Source organism: Oreochromis aureus, linkage group 10, assembly GCF_013358895.1.
Source record: "Oreochromis aureus strain Israel breed Guangdong linkage group 10, ZZ_aureus, whole genome shotgun sequence".
NCBI classification, from domain to species: domain Eukaryota; kingdom Metazoa; phylum Chordata; class Actinopteri; order Cichliformes; family Cichlidae; genus Oreochromis; species Oreochromis aureus.
The window spans coordinates 31,234,299-31,247,294 of NC_052951.1; the positions used below are offsets into that span (position 1 = coordinate 31,234,299).

Genomic DNA, 12,996 nt, shown 5'->3' on the forward strand with positions numbered 1-12,996 from the left:
TAACTTTTTTTCCACTCGATAAAAGTTAACGTGAGTGTTCTCAGTGGTCAGGAACAAATGTAATCGCATGGCAGGATGCTGTAAACGGACCAAACTTCAACCAGGAGAACAACTGAGATAATCCATCCACAATACGAGGTTCGTTATTCATATACTGCTGCATGGGCTGTGCTGTAGTTACATCGTAAGATTTTAAAAACTGAGCTTAAATAAATGATTAGCGGTAATAAAAGCCGAGGGAGGTCGACGGTGATCACTGAATGTTTTTAGGCGCTTTTTGAGATTAAATAGAAGAAAATACAAAGCATTAAACATGTTAACAACACAAAAGCCATATTAAACGCAGACTACTTTAGGCCCGGAAGTAGGATTCGTCGCGTCATCACTGAACAACCGGATAATCAGTTTCCCTCATGTACAGAGCTTGCACAACAGTAAGAGGCAGATTCTTGAGTCAGTACACCATTTATGATTAAGTTCTCACTAAAACAACTACACATATAAAGTTGCATACTAAAGTGTGTATTAAAAAAAACCCCAAACAAATCAAGATCACCTATGTTTTATTTGCTTTTTCTGGAAAAATGAGAACAATGGCAAGAAAAATGATGATATCTTCTACAGAAATAGAGTGCTCACTGATCTGCCTCTCTGACTGCTGTGCATGCTACTGACACAGGGGCAAAAGCTGGGGACTAGTTGCCCATGGCCATGGCCTACCCTCCTCACTTAGCCGTGAGGAATGAAGCTAATAAAGACAACACCAAAGCAATTTTGGTTGCTCTGATAGTGAAAATACCCTCCCATATTCCTCTTAAAAAATTAGAACTTCGTTAAATTGGTCTAATACAGTCCTTTATTAATACTAATCATAGAGAGAAACCAAGATAATGTTTAAGTACAACTTGATGTTAAGTATACGCAGTAATTAATTTTGGTGCTAGTTAAGCATTATACAGGACACCAGACGATGCTTTCAAACTGTGAAAATTGGCTAAATCCAACATTACGTAAAAATTTCAACTAGCTTAGCCTTGCTTGAGTGCTAGCAAAAAGTTCGCCAGCAGTTGTGCCATACTTTACTTTGCAGCATCATAACTTTGTAAACATTTCATTTATACTTAGGGATTCAAATTATGTCCAAAAGTTCTTACCTTTATTGCAGAAAATAAGTCCGTAGCTCAAAGATGCACTTAATCCAAAAATTGCCAGCTTAACGGTCAGCTTTGTCCAAAGCGCGAAATGAAGAATGTTCCAGAATGGAGGGGGGACGGGTTTGAGAAAACCTCGTGATATTTCATGAAATAACGCGAGATTTCGAAAATCACTCCTACATGGAGTCAAATTTTTTTCCCACTCAAATGTAAAACCATTTATTTTATTTTATTAAGCGTCTTACAATTTGAAGTCACATCTGTTCTTTGTGTTTCACTTATATTAATATATTTTACATGTATATTTTGTTATTAATTAAATATACATATGCTGCCTCTGGCATAATTTATTATCAGTTATTTCATCTTAATTCATGTTTATACTTACACATGACTAATAATTATACTTAACTAAGGTCGTTAAACTCAGTTGCTTGTTCATGCAACTTCCCATATATTACCCATATGGTGCCCATAGAACATACCCCATCTGGGCTGGCTCAGGTGGGTCCTACATGGCTAACCTAGGTGGGTCCCAGATTGGATGCCCATTGTAAGCCCATCCCCACTTGGAACCCCCATAGCCCATGTGGGGCCCACATACTGGTGTTTACTGGGAAGTATTCAGAATACGTTACTCTCATTGAGTAACGTAACGGAATACGTTACAGAATACATTTTGGGGCATGTATTCAGTATTCTGTAGTGGAATACATTTTAAAAGTAACCTTCCCAACACTGTGTGTTCGTGAGCCCACCCTCTAGGTCAGGGTTGGGGAACTGCAGCCCTCAAGGGCCGGTGTCCTGCAGGTTTTAGATATGACCCTGGGTCAACAATCTAATGATTAGTTCATTGCAGTCCTCTGGAGAACTTCAAGACATGCTGAGGATGTAATTTAGCCATATAAATCAGCTGTGTTGCATCAAGGACACATCTAAAACCTGCAGAACACCGGCCCTCGAGGCCTGGAGTTCCCCCACCCCTGCTCTAGGTCCAGGGAAAATGGCAGTATCTGATTACAGCTCAATCTGCTGTTCACCAAATATCAATTGCAGCTTCTATGAAGTCTCCCCCCCCCCTCATTTCTTGTACTAATTTCATCCTCAGAGTCACTCTTGTTGTCCTAGGTAGCAGTTGGTGAACTAGCGAGAACACTGACGAATTCACCTGGATGAAGATTTGTGGCCAGTCTGTGCCTTCAGACTTTTGAACTGAAGTGCTGCACATGACAGGTGCATTTGTGGTAATAGGGGGCTTGCAGCAGAAATCAAAGGTGACAAAAAGTGCCATTTTGACATGCTTCTGGGGCAGATATGAATAAGGGTCACTCAGGGGAGAGCAAACATGTCATTTCCATTTGAGAATCTCCTAAGAAAAATCCAAATCAGAAGGATGAGGAGAAATAAGTCTCGTTGAAGAATACAAATAAAACATTCATATTTTTCTGATAAGTGATACAGGTTAAAAAAAGGTCACTGTTTTCTTTAAGCCGTCTTTAAGAAAAGGCATGGCAGGCAAGAAAAAGGAAAATTACAGGTTTTGCAAGTAGAAAAATGAAAGGTATGGTTATTCAGCACGGTGCGTTTTAGAGGAGAAAGGCTTTATTCTGACTTTTGTACTGAGAAATGCTGTAAGCAGCACGAGCCCTTCATCTCTGTTTTCTGTGTTAAAAACATTCCAGCATATATGTGAAATGAAAAAGGTTAAAAGGTTCAAGGGAGATACGAAAAGCACGCAGCAGCTTTTGGTCTTTCTACTGTGCATATAAAAGTTTCTATTTGAGAAACAAAAGATGGTTTAAAGCAGGGATGTAAAACTTATTTTAGCGTGTGGGCCACATACAGCCTAATTTAATCACACCATTTACACCAGAGCAGTAAAAACACTGCAAAATAACACAAAATGAACACAACTTACCCACCACCTTGATTTAGAGGGATAAAAATGTGAGTAATATTTAGAATTATAAAAGCCTGGGAATCTAAGTCATGCAATCAGTGAGATTAAAAAGTCAAAAACTGAAGTTTAATTTTTCTGAAATTGTCACTCTTCAACATACAATAAGGGGGCCAGATCTGACCCCAGGCCGGCTCTAATCCCACTGGCTTTACGGCGACACACTGAAAATACACTGGCTACAGTAACAGCAGCAACCGAGACATATGTTTGGAATATACTCTATTGCTCTTCTACATGCTGCTGCCAGAGGTGGTTTTGGCTGTTTTGGTGTTACTTGTAGGAGTTGTCAAAATCATTGTAATGATTACGGTGGATTTAGCTGGAAGGTGTCACAGTGGGTCTGCAGAGGTGTGTTTTTTCTGACTGTCTATATAAAGTGTCTATTTACAGAATACTAAATTAAACAGTGAGCATAGGATTAGTTCACGTGGGCCACAAAGACAAGCTCAGACAGTCTTAATGCCAGCAACAGCAGCCCACATCAGCTGAGGGTTCTGCTCATACTGTTGCATCTTATTACTAACTTTCACAGAAGGGATGCTATGTAGAGAGTACACGTATTTTTGGAGAAACTATCACACAATATCATGTCCTGTTTTACCCTAGTCATGAAAACATAAATACAATATTGTATGTAAATATATAATCATAAACAGCAAATGTGATTCACAATATTAGTTTAACATTAACAACAGAACTGTAATGGACCGAGTTGAAAAAGCAGGAGTCGTCACAGGAATTATTAGAAAAATAGTTTCAATTTATTTACCCAAAAATTACATTAACAAAAGTAAGAAATATTGAGATCATAAAAGAGGTCAAAGAAACAAAACGAAACTCAGGCAAAGAACTGTGAACTTAACGAACTGCCCAAACAACCATAACTGACCTAAACATGAAATGACACACAGGGGTATACATAATGGCGGATCAGCCCACTATGACACACGAGGGGTAACTAAACAAAACACAATCATAAACCACAAAAATGATGCAGTACAGTCTAGTTTGTTAATAAAATAAAGATCAACGAAGAAAATCAAAACTACAAAACTTCCTAAACTCAATATTTAATTAAGTACAAATACTTTGCTTTTAATTAAAGAAAACACACATTCTCCCCTTCAGCAGGAAGTGGTGGTGCAGTCCAGTTATCCCTCTTTGTATTTAACAGCTTCAAACCCAGGCCACCACCTTTTGTCTGGCAGCTCCAGGGATCATGGCAGGTAAGAAGTAAAAGAAACAAAGGTTAGTCAAGAAACCAAAGAAAGTAATGAACTGGTATGAATACATAAGTAAACTAAATGTATGCGCTTACAAATAGAACAAATGTATCCAAACCAGTCAAGAAACTTATTGGAAACTAAAGTTTGTTATTGTGTTCAAATGAAGAAATGAAAATACACAAGCGTTACCGACTTTAGAGTGTGGCCGTGGGTTTGGCCAGCACAAGAACACATGACTTAAGAGTGCCTTGACAAAGACAAGATAACGCTGCTTTGAATGCACAGGCTAGTTTGCAATAAGCATTATCTCTCAACTACCCTCTGACCTCTGTTCTTTACATCACATATGATGACTCCTGTCATGGAGGACTCTTGAAACAGTGAAATGGTAAAACAGTAAAGACCAAAAACCAGCAGAAGTCTGGGTAAATGTGGTTCTCAAGGTCTCGCTTGAGCACAGTCACCACATGTTCCCGTAAAAAGCTGGCACTTGACATGTATAGTTTCAGTTCCAAGATTCCCCAAAACAATATTTATTTTTTAATTTAAATGTAAGAGTTTTATACTCTTGTCTTTTATGTCACTTTGGGAAAGGTCATCAAATTACAGGCAAAACCCCCGACATCTATACAGTTAAACTGCCAAATGTTAACACAGGTCGAGTTTAGCCTGAAAAGTATGTGAGGGTTAAGCTGCTGTCGCATGCCTACAGCTGCTGTACCTCTGCAAGCCGCTCTGCAACCCACCACCCCCGCAGCTCCTGCTTTTCATGTGCTGTCTGATATGAGCTGATGTCAGGTTGCTGTGATTGTTAGACTGCTTTGTGCTACGTTGAGCTCTTGCTGTCTCTTTCCTCCCCTGCCTTCAGCTTTCCTTGTATGTACATGAAAACACAGCAAGGTGAGCTTATGCTTTTCAGGCATGCAAGTGGAAAAGCTGTGCAGATGAAAATAGTGCTTCTTGTTCAAAAGGAGAAGATCTGAGTGAAGTGTATTTCTCAAGGTTCCACATATGAGAAAGTGTCACCATTATTATTTTTTCTTTATTATTTTGCCTTTACTTTTTTCATTTTTTTTCTTTTTAGGAATATATTTATTCTCTTTGAACAACATAGTTAGAAGACACACAACTTAATATAACTAACATCAAAAAGGATACATCTCTATATACAGAGAAAATCATGTGGAAAGCAGAAAGGCAAAGAAAATTTTAAAAAATATCACTTCATAGTCAAATCCAATATGTGCTTTATATGTAGCGAAAAGCAGTTTGATGAAGACTGATAAAAACAGGAGTGTGTAATCCAGGGTTGTATACCAAGTATCACAGTTTTTTTGTTTTTTTGTTTTTGTTTTTTTGTTTTTTTTTGTTGTTGTTTTTTTGTCTGGAGCAGTGTGTCATCGTGGGCCACATACATTACGCTGATCTTGAACAGTGAAATTCCCCTTTCTGTCCATATAAAGAAGTTTATCTACATACCTTATTCCTGAGATATGTCGGCATTAGAAAAAGAAGTGCCATTTCCAAAATTTGTGCCCTCCTTCACTTGTTCCAAAGCTGTGCAGAGTCCTTCTCCAGGTTGGAGGCTTTGCTTGGCCAATTTTGGTCCCCGGGTCTTAGGTTTGGAGTGTTTTCACCGCGGCAGTATTTCACAATAAAAGAGATAACTGTACCTTTTAAATTACATTATTCTTTAAAATAACACATTTGATAATTAATGTACTAAAGTATTTAATCGGCTTTCTCTTTTCTCTGGGTTTCTGTGACCTGTGAACATCTGTTCACAGTAAACTTTAATGCACAAACGGTGTCCTCTGGGATTAGTATAATACGGCTGGGACTTCAGTGGCGAGTGTATCATATTGCCGATGCTATTTTTAACCGCCATATTATCTTTACTCACTGTTTCCTCGGCTCTAGCGAGGCCTTGGCGAGTTTGTGCTGCACTCAAGTCGAAGGTCAGAAGCTTTGCTGTTGGTGGCAGCTTGTAACAGTCGTCTGCTCTCAATCGTCAGATGGTAAGGTGGTTAGAAAAGCCCTCCAGCTGCTCCCACAGGGGTGGGACAAAGTGTCAGCTCACCACACAGAGGAGGGAGGAGAGGGAGAGAGGAGGGCTTTAAGTCGCTCCTTTTCTCTCTTTCACTCTCACCACATTTCCCATGGCTTCCATGTCGCTGTCACTCCCCCTTCCTGGATTATTTCTGTATAATTTGTTTGGAGCATATATTTTGGATTTAAATCATTTGTAATTTGCATCTGTTTGCACACAATACATACCCACACACACACACACACACACACACACACACACACACACACACACACACTTACACACAAATGCACACATGCACATTTGTGATAGGTTTGTAGCTTGAACCTATTCGCTGGAACGTTAAAGGCAATGTGATTACACAGCAAGCAAGACACGAGTAGGCAACATTCTTTATGTTTCACGTGCACGGGAAAGAACTGGACAGGCGCCGTTCCTTCGCTTGACCCCAGTTGCTCTCGTCAGCTCCCCCGTAACACTGCTCTTTTATTGTGGTTACATGAATATGCATAGGTTCATTAACATATGACATAGGTATACATTTGAACAAAGAATACCGTGTGTGTGTGTGTGTGTGTGTGTGGGGTCAAAATGTGACCCCCGTGAAGACTCCCCAAAGCTGGTGCCAGGAGTCTAACGGTACATCTGAACAAAAGGCTCTTAGACTCAAACAGATATACGTGTGTTTGTTATACCATATATCAGCAAGAGAAGATACGACCTCTCCTAGGAGGTGTGTGATCTATGCCAGAACACTCTGAAGAGGAGTGAACACACTCCCCTCTTCATGCTACACAGCGTTGTTACAGACTATTAAGGATCAAACCTCATATCACTACACAATCGATTATATACTTCTAAGCATATATGAGTAAATATTTCTAAGCATAAATGGCAATAAACAATACAAATCTAACAATTTGAATTGCCTGAAAATGTAAATTCCTTCAACCAAGTTTTAACAGTAAAAATTTGGCACAGCAACAATAATAAGCATCATCATTAAACGCATTCTGAGACTGATTGGCATCTTATTATACACTGTATATAAAAGATGTAAATTGAATGGACTCTCAAGTCTCAGTGTTAGCATTCTGGTCACCACCATGTTGGGTTTTTGGAATCAGAAGTGACCATATTTCGATGAGAGGGCGGCGTGTTAAACCACTGGATTACTTTTGATTGTCAGTGGGCTGACAACAGGTGCTGACACAAAGACACAAGTGTTTTGCCCCACTGTGTCATTTTCCTGTTTCGCACCATCAGTTCAGCACATGGACCAATGAGCACAGAGGAATTAACTATTGTAAAAAAAGGAAATACTACTCTTATTCCCTGTTTCTGTGAAGTAGGTATTTAAGATTTTGCACCTTTACTCATCCTGAAGCTAACTTTAACTTGTATAGATTTTTTTTTAAATGCTGTGAATTAACACCCACAATTAACATAATGGCAAACCACCAATGATGCTTCAGTACTGATGCCAATCATTGAATGACTCCTATGAAAAAAAGCACAAACATGCTTTAATTTCAAGCAAGACTTCAAAAGAATTTTGTTGCATGAAAATAAATATGAAGATTTTTATTGTGGTTGCATCTGCATTAGCATGGCATCATTATAAAATGATTAGGGTAAAACTGATAATACATTCAATTAAAATACTCCACTGAATGATAAATGATAAATTGACTTAACTACATGCACAAACTGCTTACAGTTGCAGTTTTTCTTGGAAGTCCGGGACTCGAGCTTCCAGGCTCTGTGTTGTTACTCGATTTGGAAGGTGGCTGGAGCGCGCTGGTGCTGCTCAGTTTGTACTGAGGTGTTACTTTGGGATGTAGTGTATAGCTCTCGCTCGAGGAGGTGTGTATGTATGTTCACGAGTGTGTCTGCATGTCAGTGCCAAGCCTGGTGATTCCTGAGCTTGGCAGTGTCTGGGCTGGAGGCTTGAGCTGGACAGACAGACAGACGGGGTGGGGGTTGTTGTTGTTGTTGAAGCTGATCCCTGGGGTTTGAAAAGCTGGTTCCATCTAACCTCTAACCTCCCACCACTGCCTCTGGCTGTGGCACACAAAAACAGAGACACGGAGCCTACACCGGCATGAACAGATATGACAAAGGCATACAAATACGACACGGCACGCACATACGAGTTATTCGAGGCACACGTGCAGATAGTAGCAGAAAAAATAAGAAAAGGGACGATGAATGCCTTTCAGAGTGGCCCCAGGAAAAAAAAAATAAGATGGAAAGAATAATCTATAAGGAGACAGAATGAGTGGGCGAGCACGCACACGAGGCATCAAATGTTCCCCTAAATCCACGTTCAAAGGAAATTATGACTTTTCAAAGCAGTGTAATGTATATTGTCATCCTATGCATGCATCAACTTAAAGTTGTGCCTTTGGGGCCCATGCATTGGCGTGTATGTTGTTGTGGTTATACTGTGAAAGGAATAGTTATTGTGTTTATTTTCTCCCCTTGCCTACAAGTGCAGGTTTCTCTCTCTTTCTTTTCTTTCCCCCGCCTGGTGTGTAACTCCACATGTGTGCGAGTTGACAGATTTCACTGGGGTTGTGAGGTCCACTTAGGAGTGTGCGCACTTACTGGTTCCTGCTGAATTCCTGGCTGGTACACCTCTTCTGTGTCAACTAATCATCTAAATGCGGTATTTAAGGACTTCATCCACCCACTCTCCGCCAGATTATATCAGTGGTTTAAGCGGTAGTGTGTCAGGCTCAATCAAGGTCCTTGGTCTGCAATGTGCCCCTGCTACTTACCTGTATCTTTTACCTCAGCCTGCCTCATCTTTGCCTGGTTGTAGCTCTGCAGTAAAAATTTTTGCGTATTCTTATGACTAAGACTTCTATCATCTGTGTTTCTGAGTCTGCCAGAGTCAGTCTCTGTGCTCATTCTTTTACTCTTTCCCCTCTTTTTGTCCTGTTAGGCAGCTTTCCCTGTGACACCATTAGTTAAATGGCTTCTCTTGTTTTCTACACACATGCTTTTTTCCACCCAGCCTGCATGTGCTGCACACATAAGATAATAGAAAACGGTTGGTGCATGACAAGCTGGAATCATGCATCAGCAGTTAGACGTCATTTGCAAGGACAACAACAGCACAAAGACCAAAGCTCGAGGTGAACTTGGAATTTTCAAGCCACAGGCTTCAGTGGTGAATTTACCACTGAAGCCTGTGGCTTGTAGCTTCCCTAAAATTAAACTTCCGTTTGCTTTTAATTATCTTTTCACTTTGAGAAGTATTTGCTTAAGTAAGTAAAGTCAGCTAGAAGTCCTCTCCTCAGTCATACAAAGAACAAAGGGAAGCACAAAGACCTTCAAACAATTTCCAGTTGTCAACCAGAGCTGCTGGACCAAATGCCAGAGGTGTGATCAGTGCAGAAAGAGAGAGAAGAGAACCGGGATCAGAGTTAAGACAAAGAAGCTTCAAGCTAAGGCTGTTCTTCTGGTTGATGTCTGGGAAATCAGAAATCAAATCTTGGTGCTAAAACATCATCAAAGTGGATGGACTGTGCTTACCAGCTGTGTAAAGATGTTGCCCATGTTATTTGTCTGTAGAAACTTAAATGAATAGAAATCTGTGGAGACATTTAGAATGGTCAAAGTGAGAAGAAGCCCAGAAGGATCCAATCAACAGCTGAGCAGGAAGCATAAAAACTGTTGTTAAAGCGTGTTGTTGCACTGATACACGTACAGCAGAGGTTCACCACAGTTACAGCTGCATGGCGGTAAGCACATTTGCTGTTCATTGTGAGCTGTAAGTGACCATACTTATCATGTTTCTTCCTTACCCTAGTCATGAGTGAGCATTGCTCTTGTTAGGTGCTCCAGCGGGATGAGCCATCATTTCCAAAAAGCCGCACCAAAATTGCTGCCGAGTGGCCCAACTTGCTTGTAGAAGCAGTGCCCCTTCTCCCCTCAGACTGCTAGTTGAGCTTTTCCTGCTTTTTAATTCTACTTTTGCAGGAAGACTCTTTTGGCCACATTTTAAATGATCTTGACTTTAAACTGGGACAGTAATCTGGATGTGTGTTACAGTGCAGGGTGTAAATTGAGGAAGGTGTATGAATGCAGTACAAATGTTTCAAATCTGTGTGGAGTGTTAAGATCACAAAGTAAATATATTTTAGGAGCACTGACAGAAATAGATTTAAAGAATTTGCAGGACCCTCTGAAAGCCGGACTCAGTTTGCTCCTTGTCTACAAATTAGTCCTGAGCCATACTGCTAATTTTGGTATCGACCCAATACCAGGTAAATACAGGGCCAGTATTCCTGATACCGATACTTATACTTTTAACTTCTAAAGGGAGCTTATGCAGGAGAGAACAGTTAACACAACCAAACACACCTGAGATGTGAACGTGCCCGTCTCTGAAGCCCTTTGGTTCAGCTTTTCTTGTTTAAATGTGCTACAGGCTAAAATAGACATGGTAGTCGGCACAAAAAGGTTTAGATATTTTTCATACTGCATGTTTGAGGTTTTTTTATTTCATTCTAAAAACAATAATTACTTTAACATAAGTCAGTGTACTACATACTGAACTGAAACTTGGAGGATAAAAACTGTCATGTAGGGTGAGGCAGGACTCAAACTGTGCAATCAAAAGGGGAATTTATTTTTACATAGTGGAACATATACATATATACAGTGATCTTGGGAAGGGGGCTCCAGGGATTCCAAGGGACAGGTTTCGGGCTGGAAGGCGGGAAAACACTTTTACAATCCTCTTTGTTCAGTCTGTGGCAAAAACACACTCCGTCCACTCAGTAACTCACTCTCACCCACGCTCATCCTAGAAGGGTGCAGGGGAAACAGGCAGGGGTCCAGGGAGGTCTGTACAAGGAGACGGAGAAACAGCCGTTAGGAAGAAGCCAGGTAACACAAGGGAATTCACAAGAAGAGCCAGGCTACACTGAGCACAACAATCCAGTGAGGAACAGTACGCCACTGAGGTCTTAAGCACAGGTGGAGAACAGAAGCCAAACACCGCTCTTGCGGGAGGAGGTGAAAACAGCAACCCCAGGAAAAACCGGAGGACCGTGACAGAAACAAAGCATCGACCAGCTTTGGTACCCACGCTAACGATATCTGTATCGATCGGCTAACCTCTACCATAAATGAACCATTAGAGATATTGGAAGACCAAACCACAGGTGAATTGAGCTTTTCCCAGTCACACCAGCACTGTGACTAATATTTAAATAAACCTCCATTCAAATAAACCTGATATTTTTGTACATTAAATATGTCTGGTCTTCCCAATTTAGCATAAACAAATATAGCACGAGTCACCCAGTGAGTCAGACGCCCTGTCAGTAAATCTGCCACTCAGGCTGTCACCGATTCCCAGCGGCCATGTAATCAGAAAGCAGCGTCATAGTTTCCACACCGTAATTCCAGCTTTATTTCCTCCTGTACACCTTTCACCGCCCCTCATTGTGTACGATGCACTTTATTAAAAAGCTTAATGCTGAAATAGGCTCATTTAAATATCTGAGAAAAGCTTTATACTTGCAGTTAGTGTGCAAATATGTTTTAACTGATGTCTCATAATTTAATTTCACGTTCCAACTACTGTCCCTGCGTTTTTTTTTCTTAAGAGCTTTATTATATTTTGATTTTTCAGCTTTTAATTGATTTGCTTTATGCGATGGAAGCATCATTTCTCCCTTTTCTCAGCCCATTTCTCCGTCGTCTTTTAGTGTGCAGTCCTGTGGCTGTATATTAGAACCAGAGTCCTTTAAAATCAATGCTGGAATGAAGACGAAATCCACGGCAAACTTTCAAACTGCAATCACTTCATGCTGCCTGCAAATTTACTGCAAAACAGAGTCTGAATCCAATAAAGAACTGAACAAGCAATACTTAGTGAGCCTGCGATAAACTGAGAGCTTGAAACCAGCGAGCAGTCATTTTTATTTTATTTCCAAAGCCTTTATCTCCTGTCCTCATCCCTCAAATATTCCAAATTATTAGCAAATATTCTCGAGCACACCCCTCCCTAATATAATTACATTAGAGTCCTGCTAATTTCTTTTCCCGTCGTCTTCTCGCTCCCTCTCTGTCTCGCTGCTTCACTCATTCTGATTATCTTCTCCCGCTCACTTTCTCCCTCTCTCACTTTCTGGCTCACAAATCTCGAAAATTGAGATCTGAAGGCTGGTGCAGTGGGAAGCCTTGATACAAGGCTACCACTCTCAGTCAAATGAAGACACTCCTTTGGCATCGAGAGGCGGGAGCACAACCTGCCCACACTTGTCTCTCTGAGAGATTTTGGTCTGGAGGGCCAGTGTTTCCTTTTTATTCTAGCAGTAACACGAGAGGTGTAATGTGGTGGGGGGTATGTTTATGTATTTAAATCTATACGACAGAGCAGACTGTACGGTTGTGCACTTCTTGGAAAATGCTTTCAGCTAGAAAGGTAAAAGACAAATATGGACTGGACTTGCATTTACATTTTGATTCCTTTTGATTTTCCACAGTTAAGTCAGTTCTCCATGTAGCTCAGGATAATTTCATGGATTTCCATCCTGCATGCACTGCTGGGGTCCAACCCAACAGCTTCAGCTGCAGCCCACT

The 12,996-nt window shown here is 40.6% G+C and overlaps 1 protein-coding gene across 1 annotated transcript in view; it reads left to right on the plus strand.

Moving 5' to 3' along the window:
- Positions 1-1,328: 1,328 nt before the first annotated feature.
- The window catches only part of sgcd (sarcoglycan, delta (dystrophin-associated glycoprotein)), a 458,641-nt gene continuing 446,973 nt past the window's right edge, over positions 1,329-12,996 (plus strand). The window contains exon 1 of the mRNA XM_039618529.1: positions 1,329-4,340. The gene's annotated coding sequence lies outside the window, so the exon portion shown is untranslated. The remainder of the gene's footprint in view (positions 4,341-12,996) is intronic.